The sequence below is a fragment of the Labeo rohita genome, chromosome 24 (assembly GCF_022985175.1).
Source record: "Labeo rohita strain BAU-BD-2019 chromosome 24, IGBB_LRoh.1.0, whole genome shotgun sequence".
NCBI classification, from domain to species: domain Eukaryota; kingdom Metazoa; phylum Chordata; class Actinopteri; order Cypriniformes; family Cyprinidae; genus Labeo; species Labeo rohita.
Window position 1 is genome coordinate 5,889,973 of NC_066892.1, and position 17,587 is coordinate 5,907,559.

Sequence of the window (17,587 nt, forward strand, 5' to 3'; positions counted from 1 at the left end):
GTGTGTGTAATGTGTATATTTATTATGTATATATAAATACACACAGATGCATGTATATATTTAAGAAGTTTATATTTATATACTATATATATATATATATATATATATATAAATACACACAGATGCATGTATATATTTAAGAAAGAATTTTATATGTATATACAAAATATACATATATATATATAATCAATCACAATTAATCGTTTATATATATATATATATATATATATATATGTGTTTATATATTTTCTATATTTTTATTTTATTTTCTATTCATTTTTATGGGATCTGCAACCATTTTACAACAGTTTGAGTGAAAAGCGAAAGTTCCCATAAATGAAAGAAAATGTACTATATTTTAGTCAGTTGTTTATTGTTAATAGTTAGCATGCACAGTAAGTTTGTGTTTACCTAACATATGTGTGTGTAATGTGTATATTTATTATGTATATATAAATACACACAGATGCATGTATATATTTAAGAAGTTTATATTTATATACTATATATATATATATATATATATATATATATATACATACAGACTTTTATTTTGTATGCAATCAATCGCGATTAATCGTTACATACATACAGACTTTTATTTTGTATGCAATCAATCGTTTGGCAGCCCTAAAAAAGTTTCTTTTCCAATAAATGTGAAATTAAATTAGTAAAAGGTGCTTAACGTTTAGAAATCAACCTAGGACGTCAAACTTTATATGAGCCATAGAAAATAAAATATTTTATTTTCTATTCATTTTTATGGGGTCTGCAACCATTTTACGACAGTTTGAGTGAAAAACGAGTTTCCGTAAAGAAAATTTACTATATTTCAGTTAGTTGTTTGTAGTTAATAGGTGTGGTTAACGTGTGGATTACAATAAGTGAATTAATTTCTGTCCTCTTATTTTGTTTACCCGACATGCATTTATTTCAAATGCAGTGGTTTTTAAGCACCATGCTCCTTGCTATTAAATCTTGTCATCGCGCTTTTATCGTTTTAGTAATATAGCAGTTATAAGGTTGTAAAAGTAAAATAAACTTGGCTTTAGGAAATTCTTCGAAATTGGGTTAGGCTCATGCATTTGACACGTGTATCTCTTTTGACGTGTGTATTCATGCTACCAGTGTAAATAAATGCCTGCTGAACCGTTTTTTTTTCTGAAAAGAGAAGGAGTTCCCTCAGTCGAAATATGTATGACACGCACGCGCGCGCGTGAGATGTGGCTCATCATCAGTGAGGAGGGGAGATCGGCTGAGGTAAGACACATTTCAGACATCTTTAGTGGTTTATACACTCAAATACGAACAGGCTGTGAGCAATATTAGGGGTCATGTTCTCATCGGCCACGTGTAACGTGTCCGAGTTCATAAAAGTGATTTTCTGACTGGATTTCAAGCACGTAAGCGCGTCGGCGTGGGTGATCGGTTAGCCTGCGCTAGCCCTCAGGTAAAATAACTTCAAACCGGGAAATCTTAAATGAACATGGGTTGAGAAAAAGGTGTTCTGTAGTGATGAAGCCGTTTGCTTCCGTCTCGTCTGCTCATTTGTGTGAGTCGTGGTCGCTGGAGTGCTGTCAAACGCGAGTGGACAGACATACTCATAAAAGCCCACTGCCACGTGACACCCACGGGGGAAACACTCAGCGCTGAAACACCGCGGAAAAAAGGAACTACAGCAACAAGTCGTCCAGTGTCTTCATTTATATATAGCAGCTGAATGCAGACACCGTTTATATATAGCCTGGAAATGCTGTATCGATATTTCGCTGTAAAACATAAGACTGACGTGACTCATCTATCTATCTATCTGTCTATCTATCTATCTGTCTATCTATCTATCTATCTATCTATCTATCATACTTTGTTCATCTTTTGTCATTTTATACTATCTATCTATCTAGCCATATTTTTTTGTAATTTTATACTGTATATACACACAAACACGCTAATTTGTTGGACAAATAGATCAATCTATCATACTTTAACTTTTGTCATTTTATTCTATCTGTCTATCTATCTATCTATGTATCTATCTCTCTATCCATATCATTTGTAATTTTATACTGTATATACACACAAACACGCTAATTTGTTGGACAGACAGATAGATCTATCTATTATACTTTGTTCAACTTTTGTCATTTTATTCTATCTATCTATCCATCTATTTGTCATCTATCTGTCATCTATCTATCCATATTTTTTGTAATTTTATACTGTGTATATACACACAAACACGCTAATTTGTTGGACAGACAGATAGATCTATCTATAATACTTTGTATAACTTTTGTCATTTTATGCTATATAAACCCACAACCAACACATGCATACTAGCTGTTTTAATAGTTTTATATACTGTATGTGTGTATGTGTGTGTGTGTGTGTGTGTGTGTGTGTGTGTATTGATATTATATATACTGATATATAATATATGTATATTTGTAGCAATAGCCAGTAATACATTAAATGGGTCAAAATCATCGATTTTTCTTTTATGCCAAAAATCATTAGGATATTAAGTGAAGCTCATGTTCTATGAAGATATTTTGTAAATTTCCTACTGTAAATATATCAAAATGTAATTTTAATTAGTAATATGCATTGCAAGAACTTAATTTGGACAAAGGCAATTTTCTGAATATTTTGATTTTTTGCACCCTCAGATTCCAGATTTTCAAATAGCTGCATCTCTTAAATATTGTCCTTTCCTAACAGACCATACATCAATAGAAAGCGTATTTATTCAGATTTCAGATAATGCATAAATCTTAATTTAAAAAAATGGACCCTTATGACTGGTTTTGTGGTCCAAGATTTGTCTGTAAGATTTGTATTGTTTTTCAAAGAAATTGTTTATGCTCATCAGTGCTGTTTTTATGTGATCAAAAATACAGAAAAAACAGTAATATTGTTAAATATTATTACAATTTAAAATAACATTTTTGTATTTTAATATACTTTAAATTATAATTTATTTCTGTGATGCAAAGCTGAATTTTCAGCATCATTACTCACGTGATCCTTCAGAAATCATTCTAATATGCTGATTTATTATCAGTGTTAAAAACCGTTGTGCTGCTTAATATTTGATTGGAACCCGTAATGCTTTTCTCAGGATTTTTTGATGAATAAAAAGTTTAAAAGTCGAGCGTTAATTTTAAATAGTCTTTTCTAACAATTTAAGCCTTTACTATCACTTTTTATCAGTTTTATCCACACATTAATTTCTATCAAAAAAAGAATGAAAATGTACTGACCCCAAACTTTTAAACAGTAGTGTATATTGTTTAAAAATGTTTATATTTTAAATAAATGCTGTTCTTATAAATAAAAGAATCCTGAAAAAAAAAATTAACAGATTGCAAAAAAAATTAAGCAGCACATCTGCTTTTAACATTGATAATAAATCAACATATTAGAATGATTTCTCGAATGAAGGATCGTGTGACGCTAAAGACTGGAGTAATGATGCTAATAATTCAGCTTTGCATCACATGAATAAATTACTTTTTAAAGTATATTAAAAAAGAAAACCATTATTTTAAATTGCAATAATATTTCACTATATTACTGTTTTTTTCTGTATTTTTGCTCAAATAAATGCAGCCTGGGAAACTTCCTTTAAAAAACATCTTTTGAAAAACACCAATATTTTGAAAGGCAGCGTATATATTTAAATATATTGTCATCACTAGTATTAAACTGTATTGTAGGAGATTTCATTTTAGGTATAATATTTTCCTGCGCCGAAATGACTAGGACAAGTTAATATCAGTTCAGAAATTGCACCTAACTTTCTCATTTCTCATTTTTTCCTTCAATTTGTTGTCAGACAAACACCACAATCGTTTGTTTATAAACCTCAAGTCTTTAAGCTGCTGTGGTTGGTGTGTGCTTGTTTCCAGGGGTCAGCTGGATTTAGGTCAAATCAGTGTTGTAAAGCCATCAAGGAGTCAGATTTCTTAGAGGAACAAAGCACTGACTTGGTGGAACCAGTACTTGCAAGCTTTAAGTTGGCAACTTTGCCTTTGTTTTTGTAGTGTGATTAAGGCATAATGCCAGAGGCCAGAAAATCAGAAAGAAATATCTTTGTAGTTCTTTCTCTGTCTGTGCTTACCAGAGCATGACCGACACTTCAACATCCTTTAGTAATACAGTGAAGATAGAAAGGCATTTGTAATTTTTTTTTTTTTTTTTTTTTTTTTTTTTTAGGCTGTTTGTGAATTATGTAATTCATTTTTTTTTTTTTATTTAAACAAGTTGGCATTATTAGAGAAAGATCTGTTTGATTTTTCTTATAAGACGGTTTCATCTGATTTACCTCCTGCTGATTGGTAAACTAGATTTTATAAAAAAAAATAGTAATGATATAATAAGCTTTATTCCTGCTAGCATTCCAATGCAGATCAGCTGGAAACTAGTTTCTTTAGCCTGGCTTACGTAAAAAAAAAAAAGTCGTATGCTCCTACTATTTTCCGGGGTCAAGGTTATTTTCAAAAGTCCTCCGTTGCGCTTTCGTAATTGTCTGCCCAGCTGGTGACGCTAATCAGCTGAAAAATATTTTTAAGGTCGTTGTTCTCACGTAGACCTTACGATATTACAAATCCGACACGGCTATTTTGCGAATCGGACCGCCTTGGATATCATGACCTAACATTTGATCAGGGGCTCCTGTGTGGTTTCTACAGTACTGTATTTCCCAGGATACGTGTTAGTGTGTTCACGTTGTCGTGAGCCGGTTCGATATTTCATTGCGATTGTTTGTTTTGGTGTGACTCAAGGTATGAATGACAGTGTTCCTCTGGTCAGGGCTTGCTTTGTTGGGTTTGTTTGCTGCTGTCATATTACAAAGACGTGATTGTCTGCTCCAAGTTAAACACAAAGAGTGTGAGAACTCAGACGGAGCTTTTGTGCGTCCGTAACCCGAGTCTGCGAAACCCCTGCTGACCGGTGTGCAGGGAAAAACACCTTTAAACAGCTGTCCCAGGGCTGTTTAGTCTTGAAGTGATAATTAAATAAGCTTAGTTTGAGTTTCACCTGTGCTCTTGTCATTTCTCTCTTGCACAACAGCAGAATCCTTCGTAAAACACGTAAACACATTCTTTGTAGTGAAGCACTTGCGTCTTGCCTTTTGGTTTTGTTAGGTGAAGCTGTAAAATCACGGAAGACTGAGAAAAATGCATCGGAATAGTTTGCCTAAAATGTAAATTCAGTCATCATTTACTCACCCTCATGTTTTTTTTCTTCCATGGAACACAGAGAATATTCGATGTCTGATTTCAGTACTTTTTTCCATGAAATTACAATGAACTGGGACGAAAGCTTTCAAGCTTCAAAAATTACATGGAAAGCATTGTGAAAATTGTTCATATGAATTAAGATTTCAGGTCTTGTGACTTTTTGTGATGAACAGGTGGAAATTTAAGCCATTTTTCACTGATTTTTTTTTTTCCTCTGGCAAGTTGTTAACTGCTACAACCTGTTAGAGTTCAAACAGATCAGTCAGATTAATGAACCATTTATTCTGTTTGATTTATTGCATGGCTTCTTAAGAACTAGTTTTATTTGTACTTTTCTTTTTAATAAGTCCTACCCCTGTGTTTTTTTTTTTTTTTTTTTTTTTTAAGACACCTGAATGTTTTTTTTCTGTCTTGTCTTTATATATATAGTTGTTTTATTTATTTATTTTTTAATGTCTAGTTTTTAGGTTAGCATTACTTCAACTTAAACTAAACATAACTACACCTAGTAAAGGTTTTCGTTTAAATAAAAAAAAAATTAAAAAAAAATTAAAAATTACACATTTTATAAAATTATTTTATTGATTATACTAGTTGTATAGTTTTTGTTCATATTTTTAAAATGAGATTTTATTTATTTATTTATTCTTTATTTAATGTCTATATAGTTTAGCTTATAATTCAAATTAAACTAAATGTAAATGAGAAATGTTTCCTTGGTGGCTAAAATAAAATTGTAAATATTTCTCGTCTTTCACAAATGAAAACAGAATATATTGTTTACCATTTTCTCAATTCAAAATTAAAAATCATTAAAAAAAATTACAAATATTTGAAAAAGTGTTATTTTACTGATATAGTAGTATTATAGTTTGTGTTAATATTTTTAAAATTAGATTTTATTTATTTATTTAATGTCTATATATTTCAAGTTTTTAGGTGTAGCTGTAAATTAAGGTTTTAGGTTAAATAATAAAAAAACATTTTATACAATTATCGAGATTTTACTAAAATTTTCTAATATTAATTTAGTATTTTTTTTTTTAATGTCTGTATAGGTAGATTTTAAGTTTTTAGGTTTAGCTGTAGTTGAACTTTAAACGTAAAAGAGAAATGTTGCCTTGGTGGCTGAAATAATTTTTTTTATTTTATAAATTATTTATATTTTATTGTATTTCAGTTAATGATTTTTTCCCTACTAATATATATATATATATATATATATATATTTATATAATTTTTTTGTGTCAAGTTTTAGTTAATGATAATGATCATTGACCAAGTAGCCACAATTATCAGCTTCAAAATGTCTAAATATTGACTAAAATATCAGTCACTAGCGCATATTATTTTTCCAAAGTATCCTGGGAATGAATTGAGGGTGTATCAGGTGTTTCTTAAACTTATGATAAGGCTAATTTTGAGACGTTACACCAGTGCTTTGTTTAATTTAGATCTCATGTTCCACTCAATTGAAAACTAAGCCCTCAGGAAACAACTCGGGAAGCGTAACTACTTACAGAAGTTCGTAACGCTCATAAGTTCACCCAGATGGTGTGTTCGTGAGTCTTGCGACGACATTGTTTTGATTACAGCTGGGTCACGATTCACTGCGCTGTAAAGTCTGTTGAAAGTTTACAAGTGTATGTGCCAAAACAGAAGCATCGAGCCGTTGTTTGTTGTTGCTAGTGCATTGAGCGTGCATCTGTTTCTAGCCTTTCCCAAGTAGCGAAACCCAAATGTGTCAAAGCGTTTTGCATAATCTCTGTTTCTGGAAGCTATAAAATCATATTTTTCAATTCAGTCATTTTTTTAAGCCACATTTGTGGCTATGGAGATGTTTCTTAAACATTCCCAGTGTAGATCTTTTACACTGTTGTGCCAAAGGAAAGTCTAGCCAAGTACCAGGTTGCTGTGAAATCTGGTTACGGAGGACTGCGAACCATGACTGTGGCATTGGACAGTCAACTGTGAGATTGAATTCACTGCATTTGTTGGCTGGTTTTTAATAGCCACTGAGAAATGCAGTAATATTCTGTTCAGTCAAAAGTAGGCATCTGTATTTTGATGCAGTGCCGTTTTGCCGTCGCAATCTTGCATTGTGCATGCCACCGCACGTTTATGCAATAGCTCTTCTTCATTTCCTAATGTTTTGACACTCTTCTGCGTTTGCTTGAACTGACTTCCCTGTTTTATCATGACCAGAGCAGTTTGCTGACAATGAAAAGTTAATGTGGCAGGAAAGCTGTGAAGGATGTGCTGCTTTCAGCAGGTTTTTACTCATTTTGTTGCTGAAGTGTGGGTTTGTTGTTACTACCAGAACTTTAAATTTGTCAAATGTTAGATAGAATTGTCGAAGCTTTTGTTTTGTCAGGAAATTGCATAAACTGTGTGATGACATGCAGGTCAAGACAAAACTAATAAAAGCTAAAGAAATCGTCTAATGACTGGTTAGCATCTAATTGAAGCTCAGGTTGCAGGTGTGCAAAATGATATCATGTTTACGTCATCACGAGCATCTGATGCAGGTGATTTAAATATCATATAACACGTGCTTTGTTTTTATGTTGCCCCATTCATCAGTAGCTTTTACAGAATCAATACCACAAACCTCACTGATTTTGGCACATCCTTTCACTAGTAATTGCTCAGAGGTGCTAATTGTAGCCGCCTGGGAACTTGTAAACAAGACTCCCTGTGGCCTGATAAAATCCCATGCACCCTGGGTCCTGGAAAGTATGTAGCAGCCAGCCAATCAGATTGCGGCTGTCAGGTTTTCAGTCATTTTTGTATGTTATGTCCATCAGGTGGTCTGAGATTAGGCTTCCCCTGCCATTTATGCACAATAGAGCTTTAATCACATAGAGCTTTACGCACATCCTTCACAATAGAGATTTACTCTATTGTTGGCTGAATTATTTTATTTATTTATTTTTATTTTTCTCTCTTTCTTAATATATTTATTTTTAAACCTGTCTGTGTCAGATTGTTTATTGTCTGATATTTATTATTTTTTGTTTTTTTTTGCTTTTTATTTTAATTTTAGGTTTTATATATATATATATATATATATATATGTATATATATGTATATATATATATGTATATAATTTTCTCTTTTCAATTATATATAATTATATTCAATTATATATAATTATATTCAATTTTCAATATATATATAATTTTTTTTTTTTTTTTTAATATTGAGATTATTTTTGATGCCATCTAACACTCACTTGTTAATTTTAAAAAAATGGGGGGGGGGGGGGGGTCATTTTTATTACTTACTTGTATACAGGTAGTATTTATTTTTATTTATTAATTAATTTATTTAAATATATCTTAATACTTTTTAATACTTATTTTAATACTAAACAAAAGTGATATGTATTTTTCTGCATTTTATTTTTCTGTTAACATTTATTTCAAGTGATGAATATTTATATCTTTATTTTTTTTATATATATTTTCTCTTTTCAATTTATTTTATGTTTTAGTAATTTAGTTTTTCTGTCATTTTTATTACTTAAAATGCATATATACAGTAGTATATTTTTATTTATTAGTTTTAGTTTTTTCTGCATTTTATTTTTTCTGTTAACATTTATTTTATTTTTTCGTAGGGCTTTAGTTAATGAAAATAACACGGCTTGTAGCATTTGATTTTAGTTCCTTTTTTAATCATTTTATACAACATACTACAGAATTTTAATTTCGGCCAATGGCCATAACATGACTTTGAATATAGTTTTGGCTAATGATTATTGTCCGAAAGTGTAATTTCGGTACAACACTATTTTTGTTTCTATGTTGCATACTACTAGAAGTCACCATAGAATGACGGGTTAGTAAGGTTATTCTAGTAGATATTAGTCAAATGCACTGTTGCTCAAGAAGTTTCAGCACTCACTCACCTAACTGTGAACTGATAGCTGAGATTCCTTGACATCTGACCTCATCCTACACCGTGGGAGCTGCAGCACTAATATTATGAATGAGACCGCTCTGCTTGTCATGCTAATGGTATGACAAACTTGAGTTAATGACGTAAACTAGCCTTTATCATGACACAGTTTTGACACCTTAAGGAGTGGTATTCATCAGAATCGTTGAAGAATTCTCATTTAATCTTGGTTTTGTATGGCCTTGTGCATAAAACCCTGTGGTACCACTTATAATGTTGTGCTGACAGGCATTGACGTCTTGGCCTCAAACCGTACACTTAAAGAGGTCACTGACCAGTCCAAGTTCCTCTGTTCCTGAAGCTTTTTTGGGATTGAGGAAAACCCCAAGCTTTGAAGCAGACTTAAGTTTTAATTCTCGGCGGCTGGTTCTTTGGGCTGATCCAAGACCGTGTGACTCTCACTGACACATACTCATGCAGCTACACTCTCACACACACACACACACACACACACCAGCATTTTACACACACTTGGCTGTTGGTTCAAACAAATACTTGCAACTTCAAACAGTGCTTGAGTTTTAGGTTTTAGAGCAAATAAAAATAAGTTTGTGCACATGGGACCATGTATCAACCAATATTAAGCTCTAAAGTTGCAGAGTTACTTAGTAGGAGGGCTTTCAACATTCATTTTCTTATAAATTATTATTATTATTTTTTTTTTAATAATTTTAGTTTTTATATAAAATCAAAATAAAATAAAATAAAATATTTTTTGATATTAATATTAACATATAATTTAATTTAGAGTGAGTTTGCATAAATAAAATTTGTGCATTTGTTTACTATTATGATTAATAATAATAATATTATTATTTTATCGCATTATTACGAATCATCATGAATAACAATAATAATAATAATACAATAATATGTGTGTGTGTGTATGTGTGTGTGCGTATAAAGATTTATTTGAGAACAAGTTTGCATAAATAATAACATTTTTGCATTTGTTCACTATTATAATTAATAATAATAATAATAATAATTATTATTATTATTATTATTATTATTTTATCACATTACCAGGAATCATCATGAATAATAATAATAATAATAATTTATTGTTTATTAATATATTATATTATTTTGTAACTTATTAATATTAACATATAATATAATAATAATTTTGAAATATTTTTATATAATTAATAATTAATATTATTTTATCACATTATTATGAATCAGCATCATAATGAATAATAATAATAATAATTAATAATATGTGAAAATGTGAAAAAAAAATCTAATGATATTAGTAATATTACTAATAATAATACAAATATTAGTAATAAGTAAAAATACTAAAAAGAATAAAATTTAGTAATGATAATAAAAACAATAACTTAAAAGTATGAATTAAATATTTTATTACATTATTATATTTTTGCTAATTATCATTATAATGTATAATAATAATACAAATATTAGTAATAAGAAGTAAAAATACTAAAAAATAATCAAATTTTGTAATAATAATAATAAAAATAAGAATTTAAAAGTATGAATTAAATATTTTATTACATTATTATATTATTGCTAATTATTATTATAATGTATAATAATAATAATACAAATATTATTAATAAGTAAAAATACTAAAAAATAATAAAATTTAGTAATAATAATAAAAATAATAATTTAAAAGTATGAATTAAATATTTTATCACAGTATTAAATTATTGCTAATTATCATCATGTGTAATCATAATTGAAATAAAAGCATTTATTTATAATATTATGTACTAATTTGTAATCCATCATTGTGTCAAATAAATAAATAAATAAATGCATTTAATTAATTAATTTAATTAATTAATTAATCAATCAATTAAAATTTGTTTTACATATTGGTTATTAGACATTTAAAAAAAAAAAAATCCCACTCAGATTAAGGTGCAAAAAAAACAATTTAACATCTTTACGTAGCAGATGTTACACCAGAATATCAAAAAGCCTGTTAAAGCATGTATAATCATAATGGAAATAAAAATAAATATTAATGAGTATTATGTACTCATTTTAATAATTGTATATGATTGTGTCAAAAAACAATGAATGAATGAATGAATGAATGAATGAATGAATGAATGAATGAATGAATAAAACTTAGTTTTACATATTGGTTATTAGACATATTAAAAAAAAATCCCCACTTTGGTTAAGGTAGAAAACCAACAATTTACCATCTTTACTTAGCAGATGTTACATAAAAATATCAAGAAGCCTGTTAAAGCTTGTTTTAAGCCACTGGTAAATAAATGAAGCTGCTGTAAAGTGTCTTTTTGTTGTTTTATGCTCTCAGTCCTGTTAACCATAACCATCATAAAATGATGCAAGGATAGAATGATGTCTTCCAAGGGTCCTTGTCACGGTTAACATGTTCTCACATGACATGACATTTACTGTTTAAAATGTCTTCACTGTCATTTAAAACAGAGATGGGTATGAGGTGTGTGAGTGTGTACTGTTTATGTAAGAATATGAGTGTGTGTGTCAGAGCTGACTCACTGTTGAGCAGCGGTCACATGGCTGGCCGTCAGAGGTCTAGGGGAGGAAACCTAATCCAACGGAGAAAGCGATTCACCCGTTAGTGCTGGAGTTTGAGTGTGCGAGGGAAACACGGCAGATACACAGTGCTTTATAAGCTCTCTGACTCTCTCTCTCTCTCTGGCGTTCTGTACACAGTGGCTGTTGGCTTTACACTAAGATGTCAGCGGCGGCTTCTCTGCAGTAAGCACATTGAGGTAAGTTCCAATGGATTTGCATTAAGCATGCTTAAAAATTCTAAAAATGCATGTTTTAGGAAATAAAGAGTTGCATTTTTTCTTTTGCCATTTTAATTGAGTAAATTAAAATATAAATTGCTGGTCATTCAGTCATGAATTTAACTGTTCATTCAGAATTTAAATATTTTTGCATCATGTTTTCTGAGTCAAAAAGCAAGGATGTGATTAGGTTAAACTAGTTAAACTCATTTTTGTCACACATGAGTTTTAAACAATTTTGACATAAATGTGCATAATGTTTAATGCTCAATTTTTTTTTTTCATGAATCTAACTTTATATATCAACATAACAGGATGTATGATTAATTTCTAACTTGGCATCTAGAAGTGAAATTCAAAAAGTCAGCATATCATGATGGATCACTAGACATTGCAAAGTCAACAGTGAAAAGTCCACTGGTTTACTGATATCGCCCAGTCATCGTTTAGTGTGTGCTTTTATTGTTTCCCGTAAGTAACTTTTAAATGTGATGAGCGTTAATGATCTAATGAATCTAATAGTCAAAAGATATGGTGTGTGTGTTTGTATGTAGAGCTCAGATGCTGCATAGCATGTCTTCTAAGTTTGATAGTCATTAAACATCACTAGTCTTATAGCAAAGAGCATCTCTGATGTCTAGGACTGTGCTGTATTTAAACAATAAGTTAAAATAAGAGAGCTTTCATGATTATTGTCCAAAACTAAGTGTGGTTTTGTGGATATTTGGTACAGTTGCAGTATTTGTAATTTGACGTTTTTACTAAATCCTTAGTTGTAAATAATAGGGATAATTAGGGATACTAGTCGTTAGTGAGGTCGACTAGTTGGGCATACACCCAGAAAAAAACTCAAGCGTCACACCACAATCTGCTGTATCATGTAAAAAATTGATCAACTTTATAAAACACGTTTGCATTTTTTCATTTCGTTGTGCACAGTTTTTTTTTTTTTTTTTTTTTTTTTTAACGCGACAAAGCATCTTATGTAAACGTCTATTAAAAAATGCCCCAATAATTTTTTAACTTATCTGGTAAATTAATAAATGAAAAAGACTCAAAAGTGCAATTCGGTGCACAATTAGAAACATCTGATTGGTTGTTGATATTAACTTGCAACTATTTAAGTTAATAATTTATACTTCGGAAAAACAACATAAAAAATTTTGATTAAACAGTCCAATAAACTTCCATTATAAGTGCATTTTTGTATTATATTATATTATATTATATTATATTATATTATTATTATTATTATTATTATTTATATTTTAATTATATTAAATTATTATTTTAATTAAAATTATTTTTACAAACTTGGAAATGAGAAATCTAGACTTGATTATCCAACAAATGTTACAGTTATATATATATATATATATATATATATATATGTATATGTATGTTGTTGTTGTTGTTGTTATTATTATAATTATTATAATTATTATAATAATAATTATTATTATTATTATTATTATTATTATATTTTAATTAGATTATATTATTATATATTATATATAATGTATAATATAATAATTTGTTATTATGTTATATTCTTATTTTAATTAATGTTACTTTTTATGCTTGGAAATGAGAACGTTAGACTTGATTTATCCAAAATATGTTTAATAAAATAAAACATAAATATAAGATGAAATAAAAATATTAAGAAGAAGAAGAGATATAAATATATAAACATATCATAATCTTCTTCTTCTTCTTAATATATAATATATAATAAAATATGTAATATAATAATATATATTATTATTTTTAACTTTAGACTTGATTATCCAAAAAATGTTTAATTTTTTATTATTTTATATAATTTTATATAATATTTTTTTAACAAATATTCATTATTGCATAGAATATTTTTATATATATATATATATATATATATATATAATATAAAAGTATAGGTACTACTTTTCGGTAACTTGAGATTAGGTCTTGAACATGAACACCAAGTTAATAGCTCATATGTCAATGCTTTGAACCTGCAGCCTTTTAGTTTCCAGCCCAGATCTTTAACCACTACGCCACACCATATAATGCTTGATCCAAACCGATTTTTTTGACGTTTTCTGTATGAGGTTTACATTCAACTCGCAGACATGTCTTTCATGTGGATGAGACGTTGGTCACTAGTAAACTAGGAATTCTATATTTGCAGTGCTACTCAGTCATTGAGCGTTTTATATTTTTACAGTGAGGTTTCCGCATTGTGATTGTATGTCTATTTACAGAATGGCATCTTTATTGGCCGCCTTTGCTTTGTCTGAAATTATATTTTATAGACATGGTTGAATATAATCCAATAAGCCTGTTTGCCTTTCACAAAAGTGAAAGGGTTGCCCAAATTGGGAATGATGCTTGCTCCTGCAGGTTCATTTAGTTGGATAACTTTAATTTAGGTTACAAAATCTGCAAGTTACATGTACAGTGTATGGAATTGCATACCTGTCGGACAAGAAATTTGTTATATTTGATCCCACTTTCTTTATTCTTGCCACGTTGGATCATGTCCATCAAGTACTAATTCTTTCAAGGTGTACAAAACCATCCTGTGATTTGGCAAGTACGTTGTTAGTTGTGGTCGATCGCTAGAGGCAAAATATGATTGTTAAAAAGAATAAACCATTTGTTGTTTCATTTGTCTGTATCTCAGATGTTGAAGTGGCAACCAGGAAAAGGAGAGGAAATTAAAGCAACAAACAGCATTGAGATCCTAGTTCTTTAATTGTAGAAAATATGCAGCTAGTGTGATTTTTAATGCAAAAATGATGTGCACACTCTATATATAGAGATTTACGTTGTTCAGATGCACATCTGGTTAAAGCAACTTGAGCACTGGAGGTTGCGTGTGATCAACATCACAAAAGCAAGCCGAAGATCATAGATTGTCTTGTCTTTCATTGTGCAATTGTAGATGCTTCCTGTTTCTAAAGCACTTCCTTTTATAAACAAAGAAACTTTAGTGTATTTATTGTCCTAAAGTGAAAATACTTTGTTGAGGAAACCAGTTCGAAAACAGTCATTATTTGTTGAATTCCTTACAAGATGGTTAAAAATGTATGCTACCAGTCAAAAGTTTTTGAACAGTACAACAAATATTTTTACTATTTAAAATAGCTGTTTATTTGAATATATTTTAAAATGTAATTTATTTCTGTGGTCAAAACTAAATTTTCAGCATCATTACTTTAGTTTTCAGTGTCACATGATCCTTCAGAAATCATTCTAATATGCTGATTTGCTGTTCAATAAACATTTATTAACATTATTATGAATATTATTTTTTTTTTTTTAGGATTTTTTTTAGTGAATAGAAAGATCGAAAATCAGCATTTATCTGAAATAAAAAGCTTTTGTAACATGATACACTATACCGTTCAAAAGCTTGGAGATATATAAATTATTTATTTATTTTTTTCATTTATTTTTGGAAAGAAATTAATACTTTTATTTAGCATGAATTCTTTAAATTGATCAAAAGTGATGATAAACACATTTATAATGTTACAAAAGATTTCTATTTTAGATAAATGCTGTTCTTCTGAACTTTCTATTCATCAAAGTAACCTTAAAAAATTCTACTCAGCGGTTTTCAACATAATAATAATTAATCTTTTTTGAGCAGCAAATCAATATTAGAATGATTTCTGAATGATCATGTGACTGGAGTAATGATGCTAAAAATTCAGTTTTGAAATCACAGGAATAAATTACATTTTAAAAATATATTCAAATAAAAAAAGAGTTATTTTAAATAGTAAAAATATTTCAGAATTTTACAAATAAATGCAGGCATGGTGAGCACAAGAGACTTCTTTTTTTTTAAAAAAAAAAAAAAAAACTTTAATCTTACTGTTCAAAAACTTTTGACTGGTACTTTGTCTTTCATCTTCAGTTTCATTAAAATAAGATTCATTTTCTGATCGCAAAAGTGTCATTTCCAGCTTTTAAATAGTAAATGTCCTTCATTTGTCATTAGGATATTTGGTTTCAGAATATCCAAGAGAAGCTTGAGCTTCCACGATTTGTGAAAATGTTATTTTTGTCACTTTTAACATCGTACATTGTTGGTTTAGCATTTTGACAACATCTAGCTACTCGAAAACTTGCTGTTTGTTCTAAAACAAATGACCTTGTTTGTGAAATGAAGAACAAATAAGTGTCATAAAATTGAGATATTTAGACATTTACTACATAACTGCCCTTTTTGCATGCCAAATTTCGATTAATGTGTTGCTCACAGAGCGTGTGAATCATGCGGCTGATGAACTCAACCGATCCGGAAAAGCTTTCCTGGATTCGTTGACCTTCCAACAAAGTGGATGTAACTATAAAGAGGAATGGCCTACATCTAAAATTAGCATCTTACAAGACATTGCAACATTTAAAATATAGCGTTTTCTATATTTAGAAAACTCTTAAAATTGTTACAATCAAGTTTCTTAGAACTCTGTCGCAAGATGTCCATAAAATAACACAAGAATTTTTTTTTTTTTTTTTAATAAGGGGCGTTTCGAACTTGGTATTGCAACGATGCCGTCCGAGTTGAGTAATTGGGCTGGTCCCACAAATTAACACACGTGACTCCTGACATACTATAAGAGTCAGCTGCATTAACTTTACCATAGTTTTGGTCACTCTCTAGGTCATGTTCCTCTTTAGGTAAGGTTATTTAGTTATTTTGAGGTTGCATTACTTGATTACTTAACTTTTAGGATAATAATTCTCATTATGTGCAGCATATCATTGATTTGTTTTTATGAAAATGCATTCAGTCTCTTATAACCATATGTAACGACGTTTGCTGAGATCATGGTGGAGCTTTTACATGTTTGATGCAAGATCTTAAATTTGAGCATCGTGTTGTTAGGATGTTTCTCTTCAACAGGAACTGAATTAAGGTAAACAGCTCCACATATCAAGACATTTTGCTGCAGAACCTCCCATTGCCAGAGAGCTTAGATTAAAACACAATTGTTGCTTTCAGCATGACAGCTATGGGAAACACTTAGATGAATCAACAAAAGAAAGACTTGGAAAAAGAAGTATGGACATGCTTGAATGTTCTAGTTTGAGGTCAAACCTCAACTCAACAATTGAACAATTGTACTTTCTGCATCAATGCAAGTGTACTAGTTAAACCCTATCCACATTAGGAGTTAAAAAGGTTGCTTTTCTATTGAAAATTGGTTGCTTGCAAGTATTCAAGGTATTTTTTTAATAACTCTTTACAGTTAGGTTTCATTAGTTTACAGCATTTGTTAATGTTAGTTAATAAAACACTATTGCACATTAGTTATTAGTGCACATAAACTAATATTAAGATGCATTTTATATTAAAAATGTATGTTAGTGTGGAAATGAAGATGCTGTGGAAGTTTGTTTATTGTAAATTCATGTTAACAAATGAAACCTTACTGTAAAGTGTTACTATTTTGTCTTGAATTCGACATGGTCTTGTTGTGAGATTGAGTTGAACAAATCTTTCATCTGCTGTTGCATCACATCCAGTATTTTATGGTTATTTTCATGGATGTGTCTCTTATCTGTCTCTTCTTACAGTAGCAACTTTTTATCTGGTCGTTATCAGTCTTT

The 17,587-nt window shown here is 29.6% G+C and overlaps 1 protein-coding gene across 1 annotated transcript in view; it reads left to right on the forward strand.

Moving 5' to 3' along the window:
- Nucleotides 1–1,205: 1,205 nt before the first annotated feature.
- slc4a2b (solute carrier family 4 member 2b) overlaps nt 1,206–17,587 on the forward strand; it is a 53,060-nt gene continuing 36,678 nt past the window's right edge. Inside the window, exons 1-2 of the mRNA XM_051097921.1 lie at nt 1,206–1,260; nt 11,898–11,956. The gene's annotated coding sequence lies outside the window, so the exon portion shown is untranslated. The remainder of the gene's footprint in view (nt 1,261–11,897; nt 11,957–17,587) is intronic.